At 40.5% G+C, this 20,859-nt stretch overlaps 1 protein-coding gene across 2 annotated transcripts in view; it reads right to left on the reverse strand.

Moving 5' to 3' along the window:
• Positions 1-20,580, reverse strand: part of adamts18 (ADAM metallopeptidase with thrombospondin type 1 motif, 18) — a 172,340-nt gene extending 151,760 nt beyond the window's left edge. For both annotated transcript variants that reach the window (XM_057843203.1, XM_057843192.1), the window contains exon 1: positions 20,551-20,580. The gene's annotated coding sequence lies outside the window, so the exon portion shown is untranslated. The remainder of the gene's footprint in view (positions 1-20,550) is intronic.
• Positions 20,581-20,859: the final 279 nt, after the last annotated feature.

Below are 20,859 nucleotides of genomic sequence, written 5' to 3' on the forward strand. Positions count from 1 at the left end.
GGCTACTGTCAGTAGAAAACTAGTGCCGTGGTTTAAAATAATGCATTGCTCAGAAGCCAGTACATATGAAGTCCCATCTGACGTTTGCCAGGGGCCATCTGAATGATGCAGAGGGGTCATGGGAGAAAGTCATGTGGTCAGATGAGACCAAAGTAGAACTTCTGGGAGGATAAAGAAGGATGAGTACTATTCCAAGGACACCATCCCCACTGTGAAGTATGGAGGTGGAAACCTCATGCTTTGGGGCTGCTTTTCGGGCACAGGACGACTGTGCTGTATAAAGCAGAGGATGAATGGTGAAATGTATGGTCAGAGTTTGAGCAACAATCTCCTTCCCACAGTCAGAGACTTGATGAGATATGAGTCGTGGTCGGATCGTCCAAAATGACAATGATCTGAAGCACACAGCCAAGCTGACCAAGTAGTGGCTGCGTAAAAAGCATATCAACGTTCTGAGTGGCTTAGCCAGTCTCCAGACCTCAATCCAATAGAAAATCTTTGGATGGAGCAGAAACTTCGTGTCTCTCAACAACAGCCCCGAAACCTGACAGATCTAGAGAAATTTTGTGTGGAGGAATAGGCCAAAAATCCCTGTTTCCATCTGTGGAAACCTGGTGAAGAACTACAGAAAGTGTCTGACCACTGTAATTGCAAACAAAGACTTCAGGCAAAGACACTAAATATTAGCACTGATTTTCTTAGGGGTACAAATACTTAAGAACCCCAGTAAATTACTATTAAATTATTGAAAATCATACAATGTGGGTTACGGATTTTTGTTTTTAATCGTGTCGTTATAAGTGGAAATGCATCTATGATTGAAATTTCAGACCTCTGTCTATTTTCTAAGTGGGTGAACTTCACAAGGGGTGCAAATACTTCTGCTCCTCACTGTATATGCCCAAGTCTCATCTTCTGAACTGCAAGTTGCTGGTTGAGAGAACTCTCACTCAAAAAAACTACAGGGAACTTAATCTGCTTTGCTTGCAGACAAGTGACAACTAAACAACCAATAAAGTAACAACAAGCATTAATAAAAATTCCCAGCATAATACATGTTTGCTAAATGCAATCAAGTATAGCCCAATTTTACTGAAAATGTGAATTTGTGAGAAAATAGGAAAGTAGGCTAGTGGAGATTTCTTTTTATCTGTGAATATTTTTACGTTGCAATGCTTTGAATCAGTAGAGGAATGTCGACATGCAATGTTCCCTCTAATTTTTCATGTGTCGGAGAAGACATACAAGCTCCCTGAACACACTGAGGACCACTGTGAGCAACATCAGATATGTACGCTGTGGCCACATACGAGTATCACGCCTGTTCAAAACCTTGGATCATTGCAAGTTACATGGCTTATTAAAAGAATGAAATTATACAGCAATGTTCAAAAAAGCTCAATGTTAAATGAGCAAAAAAGCACATATTAAACAAACCTGCAGAACAGCCTAATTTCACCTGCGCAACATAGCCAAAATTAGAAATATTCTGTCTAAAAACGATGCAGAAAAATTAACGCGTTCGTTACATCTAAATTGGATTACTGTAACTCCTTACTCGCAGCTTGTCCTAAAAGTTCCCTAAAAGGTCTTCAGCTAGTCCAGAATACAGCAGCACGACTTTTAACACGAACTAATAGAAGAAAGCACATCCCCCCTGTGCTCGAAGCCCCTTCCCTGGCTTCCAGTCAAGTTTAGAATTAAATTTAAAATCCTCCTTCTTTCATTTAAGACCATTACTGGTATGGGGCCATCTTATCTCACAGATGCTCTGGTTCCATACCGCCCCAACAAAACACTTCGTTCTCAGAATGCAGGTCTACTGGTCGTTCCCAGGGTCTCTAAAAGTACAGTAAGAGCTAGAGCCTTTAGGTACCAAGCTCCTGTCTTATGGAATCAGCTTTCAGCTAATATTAAAGAGGCTGACACAGTCTGTACATTTAAGATTAGACTAAAAACTTTCCTATTTGACAAAGCTTATGGTCAGGCTAGTTGAAAACAGACTGGACTCACAGTTCAGTCTAAAGCTGCCCTCGAGCTATAATGCTAGGGGAAGTACAGCCACCGAATTCTATCCCCTGTTTTTCACTCTACTTACCACTTGTTCTTACTTTATTTCTCTTTTCTAATATCTAGTTGACTACTTTTTTCATCACTAGTCACCCGGTGTCCCCTTTCCCCCTACTTTTTCAGCCCCCCATCTCATCTGGCTAAATGGACCTCCTCATGTTCCGTTACTCCACTGTATCTCTGCAAACTGGAACTCCTTCTGCGACTACCCATCATCAGTCCTGGTGCATCAATAGACCCTACTCACCAACGTCACAGAATGACGTGTCGCTGTATCCGGCCGCCATATTGTGAGTCTCTGTTTAGCTCTATTCTCAATGGTTTCAATTAGTCGTTCAGTTTAGAGCAATTCATGGAAGCCCCGGTGCTTTCAGACGCTGTAAACTCATTGGATGCGTTGCATAAAAGGCGTTATGTAGAAAAGCTTCAGTCTATCCATTCGCCAGATCCATATTTGATGCCTAAATCGATATTTTTCGACCCGCTGTCTTCGCCCTCTCTGCCTGACATCTGCTTCCCTGATATTTACAACTATCTTGTCCACACAAAATCAGCCTATTCTCACGAAAGTTTGAAAAACTTTAAGAGCAGCACTCTAAGCAACATTATCCCGTGTGATTTCTAAAATGGCGACAATCAAAATAAATAAATAAAAAAGTTGACTGCGATGGCCGACGTTTCAAGGATAGGTGGATAATGGACTATTTCTTCAATAAAACCTGCAACAACTGTGTCTGCCTCATTTGCAAAGAAACAGTCGCTGTTTTCAAAGAGTTCGATGTGACGCAATATTACTAAACAAGACATGCTGACATGTACGACAACATTACAGGGAAGATACGCAGCGAGAAATTATAGCAACTTGAAGCTAGTTTATTTTTTCACAGAAGCAGTATTTCGCAAGAGTCCGAGTGTCGAAAGAGAACGCCACAAAGACGAGACTGTTGAAATTATGAATTTGAAAAAAAATAAAGCAAATGTGACACACAGAAGGGCTAGCTAAAATTTGTTTAAATATATTGTTCTATGTAAATCAGCCAAGGTAGCCCCCCGCATTTTTACCACACCAAATCTGGCCCCCTTTGCAAAAGGTTTGGACACACCTGTTTAACTGATGATCCGTAGACGAGGCTAGCTTCTTTCACTTGGTACCAGCTAAATATTATTCAAAATGTAATGATGGTGGAAGAAATAAGCATCTTGAATTTGAAACTGTATGTTGTCGGCGATTAGCCTCGCAATAATCTTAATTGTGGTTGTCAACCCAAAACCCTCTAAATATATATTGAATGCATTTTACCAGATATAAAATGACTACTACATAATCCGTGGTAATCGTTTGGAGCCCAGTTTTCTCGTCGAATTGCAGCAGTCCATCTCGCTCTCCTCTCCGGGTCTCTCGGTAGAACTTCAAGTCTCTCCGTCCATCTTCTCTGTTATTGCAACCAACCGCCACACACGCCTTCACCATTTTGATTATTAATGTTAACGAGCAGAAAAACACGCCATAATAGGAGGAATTTACGTAGCGGTAATGCATCAACACGACGAGTAGACGGACAATATGGCGCGGAGGCGTGGTTGTGACGTCATGTGAGTAGGGTCTATAGCCTGTCCGTCCTGGGAGTGGATCTCTCCTCATTGTGGTTCTCCCCAATTAAGGTTTCTCCTTTTTCCCATGGGTTTTTTTGAGTTTTTCCTTGCCGCCAGTGAGGATCTAAGGATGGGGGATGCCCAGGTCATGGACTCATCTCATTCATCTACTGTATCCGACTGTGTATCAAAATGACTCTGTACAGCCCTCTGAGACAAACCTGTTGTGATATAGCGCTATACAAATAAAATTGAATTGAATTGAATTCATTAGTTAATTTTAATTTAATATGTTTGGCCTACTTAAAATGGAAAAGACAAAAATCTCGTTCATGAGATGTGTTCTTTAGAAATGTGGAAAAGAGTAGAATGTCGAAAAGCTACTAAGAATAATAAAGACAGAAATGAAAAAAAAAAAAAAAATCATTGCAGCATTTTAAGAAATAAAGTTTGCAAGTTCCTGCATCGTGTTGAAAAGTGTGTCATGCATGTAAACGATCTTTGAAGACAGTTTTATTTCCTCCTGTTGACCCTGCCAGCACTATTTTCTGTAGCGGAAGACGCGTAAACCTAACACTCATCTTTCCATATCATACCGTAGCATATGATATCACAGGATATGATATCATGTCATACTTGAGTGGTCCTGGCGGGCAGACTGAATGGTTGGTGGTTTGCCGGCTTGTGCCAGGTGTAGCTTTGAGTGGCTGAAAATATGAATTACGCAGTGGTGGTTGGTTGTGACTGCCGTGGTAACCTGAGAGGCAAATGCAAGCAAATCTGTGACAGAAATTCTACAACAAATATGCTCTCAATCTCAAACATCCTCTACACGAAAGAGACCTAATTTTTAGAACCTGATTCGATTTTTAAACCCTAATTTGATCCATAACCTCTTATAGGTCACTCATTGAACTCATTCGCTGCCAATGACGACGCTAGATGTCAAATCTATTTTGACAGTCAGAATGGATTGGATGTCTTGTACCATCAATGGCATTAGAACAAGGGTGTAGGGACGGTCGGGACATAACACTACCATCTTTTCAGGATGCTCAAATTATCCCCACCAACTTTTAAGCAACCTTGTTTGCATTTTGTAATGAGTTCAGTTATACCAGTATATGTAAATGTAAACCCTTTATTTAACATGGACATTAACTGACACAAGAAAAAAAAAAAAAAAAATCACACATCAAAATTTCATGAGAGTACTTTGGTTCGAGTCTTGGGGAAGTCTAGTATGCCTCAGATGTAGATCAGTCCTTGAATATCTTGATATGTTATATTGACCCTACCAATGTTGAGACCAAACCTACGCCCTTACATTAGAATATTGGCCTTCACATCTACTCATCCCATTTTAAATGAATTGGATGTCTATCATTGTCAATGGCAAGCAAAAAGTTGAATACTATGAAATTAAAATACAAAATACATAAACTTTCAAGTGTTCTTGGAGTCCATAACCAGAGTGTATACGAGTTTTTAAATCATATATTATTCATATATAATTTTATTTATTCTTTAAAAATATATATTAAAAAAATAATTTTAAAAAGCAATCATCATTACCAATATAAACAGCGTCGGGTCTGTTGCCAACGGGCTTACACTCGCAAGTGATTCACACAATTACTGGGTTCTACAGTAGATCACAGTGCTGATTTGTGTACATCTACCCTCCCAATCACTTATCTTATAGTCTCCCCCACTCCCCCCCACTTGTCAACGGGCCCCCCCATATGGTGTCGACCAGAAAGACATCTAGCTGATGATAGCACCAACCTATTAATAGTTAGTGTAGGCGTTCAATGTATTTCTTGTTGTTGCTTTTTCTTTTCTTGTGTTTCTTCTGTTCCCCCATAACCCCTTCCTGTTCGCTGCTTTGTCATAATAAATGAGGTATGTTGAATGATCACAATGGGAGTATGTCATACTGTCAACGTGAAACATTAAAACTGTTCAGACCGAACAGACCCTTAGACTTAAAAAAATAAGTATATATATATATATATATATATATATATATATACACACAGTATATACTGGACTGTCTCAGAAAATTAGAATACACAATATTCTAATTTTTTGAGACAGTCCTGTGTATATATACAGGACTGTCTCAGGAAATTAGAATACACAATATTCTAATTTCCTGAGACAGTCAGGAAATTAGAATATTGTGTATTCTAATTTCCTGAGACAGTCCTGTATATATACACAGGACTGTCTCAAAAAATTAGAATATTGTGTATTCTAATTTCCTGAGACAGTCCAGTATACACACTCACCGGCCACTTTATTAGGTACACCATGCTAGTAACGGGTTGGACCCCCTTTTGCCTTCAGAACTGTCTCAATTCTTCATGGCATAGATTCAACAATGTACTGGAAGCATTCCTCAGAGAGTTTGGTCCATATTGACATGATGACATCACACAGTTGGTGCAGATTTGTCGGCTGCACATCCATGATGCGAATCTCCCGTTCCACCACATCCCAAAGATGCTCTATTGGATTGAGATCTGGTGACTGTGGAGGCCATTTGAGTACAGTGAACTCATTGTCATGTTCAAGAAACCAGTCTGAGATGATTCCAGCTTTATGACATGGCACATTATCCTGCTGAAAGTAGCCATCAGAAGTTGGGTAGATTGTGGTCATAATGGGATGGACATGGTCAGCAACAATACTCAGGTAGGCTGTGGCGTTCCAACGATGCTCAATTGGTACTAAGGGGCCCAAAGAGAGCCAAGAAAATATTCCCCACACCATTACACCACCACCACCAGCCTGAACCGTTGATACAAGGCAGGATAGGTCCATGCCTTCATGTTGTTGACACCAAATTCTGACCCTACCATCCGAATGTCGCAGCAGAAATAGAGACTCATCAGACCAGGCAACGTTTTTCCAATCTTTGATTGTCCAATTTCGATGAGATTGTGCAAATTGTAGCCAGCGTGGTCTTCTGCTGCGGTAGCCCATCTGCCTCAAAGTTCGACGTTCAGTGCATTCAGAGATGCTCTTCTGCCTACCTTGGTTGTAACGGGTGGTTATTTGAGTCACTGTTGCCTTTCTATCAACTCGAACAAGTCTGGCCATTCTCCTCTGACCTCTGGCATCAACAAGGCATTTCCTCCCACAGAACTGCCACTCACTTGATATTTTTTCTTTTTCGTACCATTCTCTGTAAACCCTAGAGATGGTTGTGCGTGAAAATCCCAGTAGATCATTCAGTTTCTGAAATACTCAGACCAGCCCTTCTGGCACCAACAACCATGCCACGTTCAAAGTCACTCAAATCACCTTTCTTCCCCATACTGATGCTTGGTTTGAACTGCAGGATATTGTCTTAAACCATGTCTACATGCCTAAATGCACTGAGTTGCCGCCATGTGATTGGCTGATTAGAAATTAAGTGTTAACGAGCAGTTGGACTGGTATATCTAATAAAGTGGCCGGCCGGTGAGTGTATATATCAGACTTGCTGTTTTGTGTGTTTTGTTAAAAGAAAACTCACACAGGTCATGAATTCCTCAATATGTAAAGTCACAGTTGCCACTGGGGAGACACAAAAGTCTTTGCGCCATTTACGTGTGGGTTTGACTTGGAGTAAAAACCGTGACTTAAGTGGTGAGGGAGCTGAGCCGAAAGGCAATGATCTCGATTTACCAGTTGATTGACGTTCCTACACTCACCTATGGTCACAAGCTGTGAGTCGTGACCGAAAGGACAAGATCCCAGATACAAGCAGATGAAATGAGTTTCCTCCGCAGGGTGTCCGGGCTTTTCCTTAGAGATAGGGAGCTTGGTCATCTGGGTGGGACACTGTGCCGCGCAGTTACTCCTCCGCGTTGAGAGGAGCTAGTTGAGGTGACTCGTGCATCTGGTTCAGATGCCTCCTGGACCCCTCTCTGGAGAGTTGTCCTGGGCATGTCCCACCGGCGGGAGGCCCCAGGACACGCTGGAGAAACTGTCTCTCGGCTGGCCTGGGAACGCCTCGTCAGAGGAGCTGGTTGAAGTGGCCGGGGGAGAGGGTATTCTGGGCTTCCCTACTAAAGCTGCTGCCGCCGTGACCCGGCAGATGATAGATGGATGGACTTTATGTGCTTGACTCACGCAGGTCATAAATTCCCCAAATACGTAAAGTCGCGGTTGACCCTCTGAAGGTGTACCCACCATTCACAGCGCAAAGACATCCAAGTGGCAACCCTGACTTCACATAGATGGTTAATTCATGACTGGTGTAAGTTTTCTGTGAATAAAAGCGTATAAAAAGTGAGCACTTATTCTGCTTACTCAAGAGGAGGCTAAACTGCTTTGTTAAATCAAATATGCACCACAAAATACACAGCTGAGCTGACGCAAACACTTCAAATATCAAGTTGTTGCTACAGCTCCCAGACTTGTTTTTTCTATGGGAACTGGGTCGAAATGGCTCTTTTAGTGTTTTAAAGGTAACCGACCCCTGGTATAAAAGCACATAAAGACATGCTTCTGTGTTTACGTTTTTCGAAGAATGCACGTGTGTACAGGTGTGCTTTGATGTATTCTGTGTCATTCTTGTTATCTATCACTGAGGCACTCATCTTTTACTCCTGTTTGCGACTTTTGGCCTTACTCCATCTCAATCCCCAAAAGTGAAACTCAATAGCAAACCTCACAGATGCTCCATCTGGAGGCAGCATCTGTGCTATCGGTTATGTTGAGTCCTGCTTCGCTTGGAAAACTCTAAGGAGACCATTGGGAGGATTTTTCGTCTTCTCAGGCAGTATCCATTTTTATGAGGAGCTGACCAAAGAGATACTGCCTTCTATACACTTGACTATTGCAACCAAGCTGTTTTGTCCATTGTTAAGTTCCTCCACAAGTTTAACACTTTTTTTTTGTAATGTCTCCACTTTTTTTCCCTTTCCTGTCATATTTCCTTTGGCAGTAAGGGACAACTTTTCACTGCAAAGCAAGCAGTTGGAGTGATCACCCGACACCTCTAAATGGATGCTACAAATGTTGGTTCTCGCCAACTGTGTGTCTGTGTTGGGATTCGCTTTTTGTCTTTGATGTCAAAGGGGGGGTGATCATGTCATCAGTTACCACTCAAGTGACAGGTTCCTATAACCGTCGACACCTTTTGATGAGGTCACGACCGAAGTGTGAACCAGTGTGTGTTTGGTGTGTTCTTGTCACTAGGCAGAATACAGGCAACACCTCCTCTACTTACAATATTAGACTTTTGGTAGAATTTCAGAATAAAAATCAAATTTATCATACTTGTTGAGATTGTCATACAGAACCTCATCTCCTTCTTGATTATACTTGCAAATAACTGTTTAAACACATTAACATGGCAGCTTCAGGCATCTTGAAATTGAACCCAACGATACACCAGATTTGTGCAAGTCGTCAATGCTGTTCTTGATAACTTAGCCGATTTCTTTTTATTTTCCAATGTTACATAACAAAGCAGTGTGTTTCAGGCATGCCTTCAAATCAGTGGCACAGCTACACGTTGAGCAGCGAATGCGCCGCATATTAACGCGAGCAGACAGGGGGCACCGTCACGAGGAATCCCCCCGATCACTCCTGGTCCCAGTCAAAAGGCCCGGGAAGTGGGCTTTTTTTTTTTTAATGGTCACCTGACACCTTGCTTGCTACCGGGTCACGTTGACTAAGGTGCTATTGAAACAGAAAATTTAACTATTGGCAGAGGAGGCGTTAACACGGTGCAAAAACGAGTTAGCGATCTATTCCTTGCAAAAAACAGTGACATTTTCTAAAATGTGAGTTCGAAAATGAAGAGGACTATGATGTTAGTTCTATAATTGTGCCCAACGAGGAAAAGGTCAGCTGCAGATTTAGACCATCGAGTCCAGAAAGGAAATCTACCTTTGGTGTCCTCAAATAGGTAAGACATGCTTGCATTGTAGCCATATTATCATTTGTTGCTGCTGTTGAGCTACCACCGTCCAGAGCGCTGTTGGATATTTTTTTTTTTGCATTTTTAGTGTTGTGAAAAGGTGGTGTTAAACCGAGGCATATTGGGCCTTTTAGTTTTCAAATGTTTTTGTGTGTCATTGCACCGTTTAGCTCCACTGATTTTCGTTACAATACACGGGCGCTTTGATTTCCTATACAAAAACTCAACACAACACACACTGTAGGTGAAATAGAACGCTGTCTTTGTAGTAGCCTAGTAGTAGTATGTAGACTATCCAGCATGCGTGTGTACTGCCATTGTGCATGCCTTGTATTGAGAAAACCCGCGAAAATTGGACCAAAACAGCAGTTTTTGGTTGGGAAAAACTAAACAAACATCCAAAGCGTCCTCTGCTGTGAGTGACTTCCAGCGCCCCTGCTCACTTTCACGTTTTTTCGTTTTTTTGTTATTTTTCTCACAACTTAAAATTGTTCATGATTAAAGTCTATGATTGTTGCCAATGAATTTTATTAGCGATTTTTGCCAGCAGCAATGAGAAGTCCCGTTTGGGTACTGGGGTTTGTGTGTAATGTGAATCTATGCGCGCCTCAGTGATCAGAGCAAAGGAGAGAGAGTTCACTGCTAGTCTGCTCCACTCAAGTTTGGTTGCTAAATCCATAATATTAAGAAATGTCGCAAGTTGGATGGTCTTGTGTGTTGTTAGATCTAATTTGCCTCCGTCAGAGGTAAGTAAATGAAGCCAGTTGAATTGTTTGAATTCTTTGTTGATGAGAAGTTACTACTAAGCACAGAGCGCTAAGCTAATTAGCGATCAAGCAAATCAGTGTCTTAAGTTTCTGTTTGTATTGTGTTTTGGAGAAGTATATTAGCAATTGAGTTATTGTTTGATAGTAAAGTCGTCTCATTTCTTTTTATGATGAAACCACACACATAAACCAATTCACATAACAGCTTAGTCTCAGGACAAACTCCCATTCAAACTACCGGTACAAGTAAAAATTGTCAAAGCGAGAGTGAGCTTTGTGATATATATATATATATATATATATATGGTGGAAAACACAGACAAGATCGAAAAAGCATTTCTGCACTCTTCTTTAAAAGAAATTGCTGTATTCTAAGTCAAAACAACTATTGTGTTTGATAGAACAAAATGTCTATATGCTGCCATAGCAGATTCATGGTGCATTAAGCCCCTGAACCATTTTTAATTTGTCCGTTTTACCCTGAAAAACCCCGTTTACAGACGTCGCGCAACCGCTTTTGTTTCAACCCAGCCATAACACGAAGGTAATTAATTATATTATTCAAAATATCTGTCGGTTTTAGCTTAGAATCATTAATTGATATCTCATTGTTCGTTCGGAAAAAAAAAAAAAAACTACTTTAAATTATTCACTCACATATTTTAAACTTTTAAGCAAATTATGTCACAATGAAAAAATGGCGTCTGTAAAAGTCACAGATATCTACCTCATAACTATTGCTTAATTGTATTTTGTTTTTGTTTTTTGTTACTGTCGCATTTTCCCCAATTTGTGAGATGGTAAATAATCGATCCAAACAAAAAAAAATGTTTAAAAGGGTAAATATATGAAAAAGAAAATCTCGACCACTCCTTGATGTCTGCGATTTCTGCATCGCGACCGTTGTTATATCACCATGTTTCACCCATAAAATCCCCCAAAAAATCCAGCTGTGGCCATTCACAGCTGTGTCTTGACACTCAGCAATACATGCTACGTGGAGTTTTTGGATCGAAACAAGATAAGTACGCAGTAATATCTCGTTAAAGTCATGGCGTCTGTAATTCTGCTCTCGTGTGCTCTCACCTCCAGATAGGGTTTTGTTTTTTAAAAAACTTTTTTATTTTTAAATGCCCTCCTGTTATAAATTTTTCTTTCCCCAGAAAATAGAGATTTTAAGCTTTCCAATGATGTATCACCAGTGTTGTTAATAACGGCGTTACAATATAACTGCATTACTAACGGCGTTATTTTTTTCAGTAGTGGGTAATCTAATTAATTACTTTTCTCATCTTGGCAACGCCGTTACCGTTACTGAGGACGGAAAGGCATGCGTTACTATGCGTTACTATATTGGTCGAAAAGTCTGAGGGAGACTGACTCACCGAGACGACAGAGCAGAGCAGGAGCGGGGAGGAGGCAAGAAAGTTGTGATGCCGAGCAAACGCGATGCTAGGTAGCTCCAATAATACATGTTGTAGCCGAAAGCCGACAAACTACGCCCGCATGTTATGGTAGATATGTTAGACATGGTAGATATCACATGTACTGTATATAGATATAAATAGATGCAAAATGACAGACATGGCACTAAATGCGTTAGTAGACAGCCGCCAGCTTAAAGCAGTAGGCTTTTTAGGACGGCTCTGTTGTAGAGAACCTTCCTAGCGAACCTAAGTAACTTTTTATCTAAAATACTTCTAAATTGGCAAAATCTTGACTTGAATCTATCTTTAAATGATGAAACAGTTTTAAAACTTTCATATGTCGAAAGTAGAGAGAAGGGAACTAATGCAATAATGGGAGCAATTTTAACCACTTTTAACAGTTGATTCAGGGTAAAGGGTAAATTAGGGTAAAGAATTGGGCTCGGGCCAATTGTACCAAAAACCTCCACAAAAAACTTCACATAGTGTGGCCAATGTTTTTTTTTTTTTTTTGAGGGAAAAAAAATTAAAAAAAAAGTAATTATCACCAATTACTTTGCCAAGTAACTAATTACTCTTACATTCAGGTAATTGAGTTACTAACGCAATTACTTTTTGGGAGAAGTAATTTGTAACTATAATTAATTACTTTTTTTCAGTAAGATTAACAACACTGTGTATCACGCATGCATATACGACAAATTTGAAATTTGGTCGAATTGGGGGTCTCAGAGAGGAGGTCACCTGAGTGTTTTCTGCCATATATATAAGGATTTATTACAGTCTGCCTCCTCCTTATTTGATTTTGTTTAAAGGAAATAAATGATCCATTTAAACTATTTACCGTAATTTTCGGACTAAAAGCCGCTACTTTTTTCCTTCATTTTGAATCCTGCAGTTTATAGTCCAGTGCGTCTTATTTGTCGATTTATTTGGGTTAATAGGTAACACTTTATTTGACAGAGGCGTAATAAGACTGTCATATGACCGTCATGATTATGACAAGACACAATTATGGACATTTCTGAATGCTTATGACAGATGTCATTAAGTGTCATCTGACAAATTACGTCACTAACTCCATTTATGTCCAGCTGAGATTTTTTACTTCCATTCAAAAGGGAGATAATTTGCCGGATAACACTAAATGACATCTGTTATAAGCATTCATTAATGCTCATGACAGTGTCATGTAATAATTATTATTTTCTAATGACAGTCTTATGGCGCCACTATCAAATAAAGTGTTACCAAATACCATAACTAGCAATTAATGAAACAACTGGTAAAGTAACTGAAGACATAATTAGCACAGAACATGATATTTCATTGTTATTTACATAGTAGCACTGCAATGCGTGTTAGGAGGGGTGTTGGACAACAACGGTGTTAACAGCAGGTGGCAGCAGAGGTTGACTGTCTCCCCCAAGGGGGCAGTGATGACCAAATGAAGCTTCTTGAAGCAATGAAGCTTTGCTTTGGTTTAAAGCTTTATGGCGGTTTATTTGGTTTTATGACAGTTATATGATGTCTCTGTCAAATGAAGTGTTACCGGATAACATCTTTTGGTGTAAATATCCCATAATACAGTGAGGACAGCTGCGGCTTATAGTCCAGTGTGGCTTATGCATGAACAAATGCCGTTTTCGTGCCAAATTTGGTGGGTGGCGGCTTATAGTCAGGTGCACCTTATAGTGTGAAAATTACCTTATATTAGCACTTTGCCCACAACAGGACTTTTGTCTGATTTGAGGACTGGGAAATTCTTGTTTTATAATCAGAGCTTCTATTTAAAAAGTGTTTTATGTGGTTGACACGGTACAGTTTTAGACTACAGTTAAGTCAGGAAGCTCTAAAAAATATTTTCAATTTTGTTCTCATTGATACTTACAACATGACTTAATGTCAAGTGAAATTGTGTAGGTCATTGTAAAAAAGTGTCATTCATTGGATTAAACGATTAATTGTTTAATTAATCGTCTGATTAATCTTATATAAAAATATTCCTTGGTTGCAGCTGTATAACCACCATACTAAGAAGCAGCAAAGATGCTAAACAAAAAAAAAAAAATTTAGTTCGTGTGTGTCTGCTGGGTTAGGGCGGGATGGGATGTGGGGGACTAGGGGGTGACATTTTTTTATTTCACATACCCTAACAAGAATGGGTAGTTGTGCCCCCACTTCAAATACATTCACAGGTATATCTGTATTAAACTCAAATGTTGTCATTACACATATTGTAGGCTTTCCAAGACGTGACTTCGTCATTCTGGATCCCCAAATCGCTTCAATGAATAGTAATCTTTCTGTAAGTAAACGTTCAACTCTCAAAAAATATCATTTCAAGATTTACCTTCAAAAAGTCTATCATTACTCTTGCATTTCAAAATTATAAATAATATTGCTCGTTCGAAATAACCTTATCCAGAAAGAGTTTAGACTTTTTTTAATGTTAGACTTTGGGGGAGGTGAAAAATGTATTTTTATAGTTGATATAAATGAAGACAGTACAGTAAATTAATGCTGGAATGAAAGAAAAAAAAAAAAAAAAAAAAATCAACTTGTTTTTGTGCAAAGCCCTTGAATCGCATATTTAACATGCCTCGTGCTTGCTGGGGAAAAAATAGAACATGAAGTAGAGAAAAAGATTACTTTCACGACAGCGGTAAGTTTGGCGTAAACAAAACAACAATTGTTTTACTGAAATGAGATGTTATAGCTTCCAAAAAGAAATCAGTTTGATTGACAGATGGTTACTTCTTCAGAGTGTGAAAAAAAAAAAAAAAAGCCTCGGAATGAGCGTAGCAGTGCTTCCTCTACAGTTGTGAGGTGGAATTTCATTCCCCAATGCTTTGACTCAAACAATCTTTAAGCATTTTGCTCCTTAGACATGCTTTTAAAACATTAAAATGTGCTGTTAAACTTCAAAATGGGATAAATATTCTTCCAAATATGCTCCCAGTCAAAAGCTGTGAGGTCATTTTTCTAATGTACTGTCAAAATTATACTGACAGTTTTAACATACAGTGGGGAGAACAAGTATTTGATACACTGCCAATGGGAAAACCCATTGACAGTGTATCAAATACTTGTTCTCCCCACTGTAAATATGCGAAACTATAGTCTTTGAAAATTTCAAAGCCTGTTCGTGAGTGTCTAGGCTTCAGCTGTGGCTGCTGCAGGTGCATTATGGGTGTATATTTTACTGCTCTCCTGGCATTGTAACAAAAGGCTGAAAATTGCATTAACAAGTGTGACCCTTCTATCCCAGATGTAAAGGTATTCTAATAAGTGCAATTCTGTATGTATACTAGAAAAAACACCGATGTCTGTCATGTAGCGGGGCTTTCTTGAAAGACAGATTTACAGATTATACCACAGATATGTACATTCCACATAACAGTCTGGGATACATATAGCAGCAGAACACTGGAGTACATCACTGACAACCGTGACTTGCCGGCATGTCAGAGGAGCAGCTTGACTTCACCTGATCTCCCTTGGGGGAGTAGCTAATACAGAATAACAGGGAGCATTTGTTTTGCATCAGTTTGACGGCTGCACTGTAAAGGACTGCGGGTGTCAGGTATCGAGTGATAAGATGATGCTTCGTGTCCCATTAGTCAGCACTTTCGCGTTGACATAGAGGAGATCTGGAGCCCACTTTTACTGCTCCTGTTTTATCTCTTGAGAGTTAGTGGTCCAGGCCAACTGCTGACAGCAGAAGCGCTCTGGTTGCGACATGACAAAGAGTGACATAGAAATTGTTTGGGAAGCTCAAAACGAAGGTTGGTTTCGTTTGGTATGGACAAAACTTGTCCTATTTGTTGGTTAGTTGACAGCTTTGTGTTTTATCACGTTGTCGCTAGTGGATTTTTCCTACGGTTTTTGTTGTACGTATGCACCTGTGGCATGTTGACATGCTATGCTTCCTCAGTTGAACCATGGTGTTTAGTGGGTTGACCCATGCTATATGAGTTGCACCATGGTACTTGATACTAGCGAGGGAATTGGTCAGTTGGGCATGTCTTTATGGACACATCCTGATGTAACAAGTGTGAGCCGTGTTAAGAGCAGCACGGAGGTGACAAAATAGTGGGCATATCAGGAAGATCTGGTTCGGCTACTGGAGGGCAGCAGCAATGAATAATGGCAAATTTGTTTGATTGAATGAAATGTGTATTTAACAAATAGGAATATTTACAAAATCTGACTGTTGAAGGAATTTGTCCCCCAGGCCAAGCCGCACGGAAACGGCGACAGCCGAACCAAGTATCGCTCTGCCGATGTCGCCTCTGCGCGAGTCAACGGGGAGGGCTGAAATTCCGCGCGTTCACTCCCTATGTTAACTCTTTGTACTGCCACCAAATGTCCAAAAGTTTGAAGAAGGCTCATCGAAAACAGGTTGACAATAGTAAAAAACAAGGTAAAATCAGACGACGGAGACCAATGCTGGATCCAAAACAAGGCTACATAGAAAATGTTTCCGAGCAGTGAAGCGTTTGTTATCTCAGTGTCCAGTGTTTTTGAAGGCTACGGTGGAGTGGGCCGGGCCGAAGGTGTGTCTTCGTGGCTGGGACGTGGTTGCCACAGCGACCGACGCTGGTCTTGATGTCCCAAGCGCCAGTTATCAACTTTGTTATCCTGGCTGGTCGAGACGCTACTTGTTTTAGGATAGAGTGCCCTGCTCTATGTCCTTGGAGTGGCCAGGTGAACCAATTGCGATAGTTGGTGCGTCAATCTTGCTCGTGACGCACACGTGGGGCTTCTGTGATAAGATGGCGTTGTGTATCTATTCTGCTTCTTTTCATTAAACTATGGTGTGCTATTTATTTAGGTGTTTCAGAGTAGTACAAACAATCCTACATTACAAATGAGAAATTATACTATTCCCTGATTAATTGTATTACGTGTGTTAGAGTAATGCAAACAGTTAGACGGTGCCTACGAGAAACGGTATCATTTTTTTCATTTCCCCCTCATGAGCCCCGATAAGGTGATTCACTTTACTGTGTCCAAGGGCATGGAGTGAAGTCTGCCTAAACTGTAGTTAGATGAATTTGTTAGACTAACGCAAACAATTATGTGGTGTGTGCGAGAAAGGTTCCTATTTATTTCAGTGTGTACACCATTTAAAGTTGATCAACCAAGGGTGGGGGGGCCCAGTTCACTTTCCCCACCCCAACGTTCGTAAGTAACAAATAGCCAAGCACATAAATGAATGCCTTCAGCTTTATAGAGGTACAAGGTGCGTGTCCATTAGCGCTGCTTGAATCCTCACCAGTTGAATGGGTATTTAAATTGCATGGGAGAGAAAAATGGGCTGCAGAGCCTCCTACCAGACCCTGACATGACAATGGTGTTGAAGACAAGGAAAAGGACTGTCAGCCTCCTGGCTCAAGTTCTAGCTCGCCATCCTTTTATTGGAGTGGTCCCAAGGCAGGGCCGGACCATCTGGCCTGCATGAACCAACCAACCTAGTTACAAAAATACAATAATATTCACGTTACCATCATCATGCTAACATAACAATATACAACAATAAAGCACCAACAGACCCAGAAAAATCACATGAACACATAGGGTAGCGTAAGTTAGCATGGTGGCTAATCCGCTAACAATAGATGGAAAAATTCAGACTCACCAGTTCACTTGGATGTAGTTGAGCACACACACTAAACAGTAGTGATGGGTCCAGTGATACTAATACGCCGGCGCGTGCGTCGAGCTCATGGAGCAAACCCTGCGTCGGTGCGCGTATCACGACAAGAAAATCACGTGACCAATGCATGAACTCATTGAACTGTGTCGACACAGTCATGATGCGGCAAACTGGTTCAAAAGGAAGCGCGTCTGTCAACGCGATGGAGCTGCTGAAACAATCCACATCTCACGGTTACTTCCTCGTTGTCTACATCCTGTGGAAATGGACGTAACACAGGGAAAACGCACTAGTCATCTTCTATTCAAAATACAATTAATTTTAAGGTAACTCTTAGTTTATTAGAGTAACGGGTAGACGCGGGTCTGTCGTTTGCGGTGCGTGGAAATATCCGCTTTGATGCTTGGTTTCTCATTTTTCTCCCGAAGACTCTGGAGTTTTTGGAGTTTTTCCTTGCCGACATGGAGGGTCTAAGGATGGGGGAAACCCAGGACTTGAATTTGTTTATTCATCTTTGTTGCTTCATTTGCTGTTTCTTATTGTGTATCATATTGCCTCTGCAAAGTCCTTTGAGACAATGTTGTTGTGACCTAGGGCTATACAAATAAAATTGAATTGAATTAAGAACACTTGTTGGCATTTAACCAGTTAACTTAGTGGTAAGAGCGCTCGCCTTTTGTCCTCGACGCGTCATGCATGCAGTAACGAGTCCTGGTCTGAACGTGTTGAATAGACCACGGCGCCAAGAAAACTGGTTGTATTGTTAACTTTTTTTTTTTTTTTCCCCAGGTGAAATGTCTTATTTGTACTTTCAACCCGTCATATACAGACAGTAGCCACCTCCTCAATGCTGAAGCATTATTGGGCCAAGCATGAGAATCAAGTTTCTGATAATCCCAAGATAAACACAGGTATAGAGCGATTCCTTTACCTACCCACAGTAGCTTTTTTGGTCATTTATTTCGAAATCTGTAATTAAGTTATAATTTATTTATTGTCCACTTCAATTTTTTTCTGATTGGCTATTGTAGCACTTAGATGACGAAGTGGGGAGTCAAGGAGACAATGCAACTGTAGATGAAATTGCAAAAGTGCAACGATGCACGGCAGAGCCGAACATGGCACACAGTGCAGATTTTCTTCAATACTGGAGGAGCCAATGGACATCTTATCCAAACTTCTTTCAACTGGCTGAGAAATTCTTGTGCATGCTGGCATCGTTGGTTCCATGCGAGTGTGCGTTATCCACAGCAGGTGAAATTACTTGTTTAAAAAAAAAACAAATAATAAATAAATAAAAAGCTACCAGCTAAATTTTAAACATTTAAAAAGCTACCGGTATGTTGTTGAAAAAAAAAAAATGATCAGAACAAAAAGTCCACAAGCATCCTCGTTCACCCATTCATTATTACTTACATTTTCACATGATAATATATGTTCACATAATTTAAAGATATGGAATAATGCAATATGAATGCAAAGACTTAAATGATTTGATTTTACATGCTATGTCATCAATTCAGTGTCAGTCTGTCAAGTGGGTTGCCTGTAGAGATTTTTTATGTCCAGCAGGTGTCAGTATTCAATGACACAGTATCCACACTGTGTCAACACAGTGTGTCACTGTGTCGACACACTTCATGAAGTATCGCGGACCCATCACTACTAAACAGTAGTGATGTTACGCTCGAAGCAGACGCTCGAGACAAGTGTCGAGCGCTCGCGGCAGAAGTATCACGAATCAGTCGTCCCGATGTCTCGCTGGATCCGGGGGAACAGCTCGTGACGTCACGCTCGAAGCAGACGCCTGACAAGTGTCGAGCGCTCGCGGCAACAAGTATTCCGATACATTGTACTGATGTCTCGCTTCATTCAGTGGAAAAACACCTGGCCGCAGAAGCAAAGCGTTGTGATGCCACACGCGTGTCGGCCGTGACCGTGGACGTGTCACTCAGGTAGCGAGGGTTCGAGTCAGTCAATTTGGTTCAGTCAAGCTCACAATGCTTATAAAAAGGGGATATATCCCTCAAAATGTTGTGGGTTGCGAGGAGAGCCTTTGCGCGCATTACGTCATATTGAGAACAAGGGAGAGTAAAGTGAAATTAGATCAGATTACACATTAGATTAATTTGCAAATGCACATAGTATAGGCATTCATTGACACACTATACACTGATTTATATAATACGCACCCCCCCCCACACACACACACACACACAAGTTACTTTTTGTGTCTGTCAGTTAGTCAGTTTTTGTGTTTGTCTATCTGCCGGTTTGTATATTTGTTCGTTCCATGTGAGACAATATTCTCAAAAGCTGGAGAGGTCATTAGCAAAAAGAGGAACTGGCTGAAACCAAATGCTGCTGAGATGATTTGTTTTTAAATAAAAATGTGTGAAACACCCAAATCCCCATCCCAGTGTCACTAGCATTCTATACACCTACCATCAAGAGTTCCCTATTCCACAAGTATTTCCGTTTTTCATTTAAAAGTAACAAAACAGCTTTTTTTGTTTTTGTTATTAATATTATTATTTTTAATTAATCCAGGGAAGAATAAAGAATCAATTTCATGCTAGGGGTCGAACCCACTACTGCTTGCACACGAGGCAAATTATGTAACCACCATACGACCCCACATATTTAGTTGCTCAGATGATACTTGGTTATATGAAAGTTCAATATATTTTTCTCCAACAGATGTCATCAAACTGAATTGTGTCAAATGCCTCGTAGCGCTGAACCATTTCAACACATTTGCTTCAGTGATACAGAAAGCAGTGGTGAAGCAGTGTCGTGACTCACCACACTGATTCGTGGCAAATGCTTCATAACTCTGAACCATTTCAACACATTTGCTTCAGTGATACAGAAAGCAGTGGTGAAGCAGTGTCATGACTCACCACACCGATTCATGCCAAATGCTTCATAACACTGAACCATTTCGACACATTGCTTGATATTGATCCACTGCTTCAGAAAGCTTCGGTTTCTCCATCACTACTAAACAGATCTCCAACACAAATAAAAAGGTCTGGTTCTAGAAGTTATAAAACAAGTTTGAAAAGTACAATTGGTTGGATGCATCAAAAAGCATTTGAGACTGACCTGCAGCTGTTGCTTCTTGGCTTCTCTCCCACACGACTTAAGGGAGAGGAGTCAAGCGAGCTTATATAGTGCCTTGGTGACTGGTGATTGGATAATTGGTGTAATGTGACTTATCATGTGACGTGGTGCATTCAGGGAGTGTGGGAAAAACAAGTACTGGCTAAGAATGGGTAATCTCAACCCATGTTACACCGACTTCACTTAAATGCCTATCTTGGCACAGAGTTGTCCACCAATGAGTCAAATGTGCTACGTTTTTACAATACAGTGCAGCTGTACTGTTCTCCAGGGCTGGAGTAGGACTCATTT

Source organism: Corythoichthys intestinalis, chromosome 1 (assembly GCF_030265065.1).
Source record: "Corythoichthys intestinalis isolate RoL2023-P3 chromosome 1, ASM3026506v1, whole genome shotgun sequence".
Taxonomy (NCBI): domain Eukaryota; kingdom Metazoa; phylum Chordata; class Actinopteri; order Syngnathiformes; family Syngnathidae; genus Corythoichthys; species Corythoichthys intestinalis.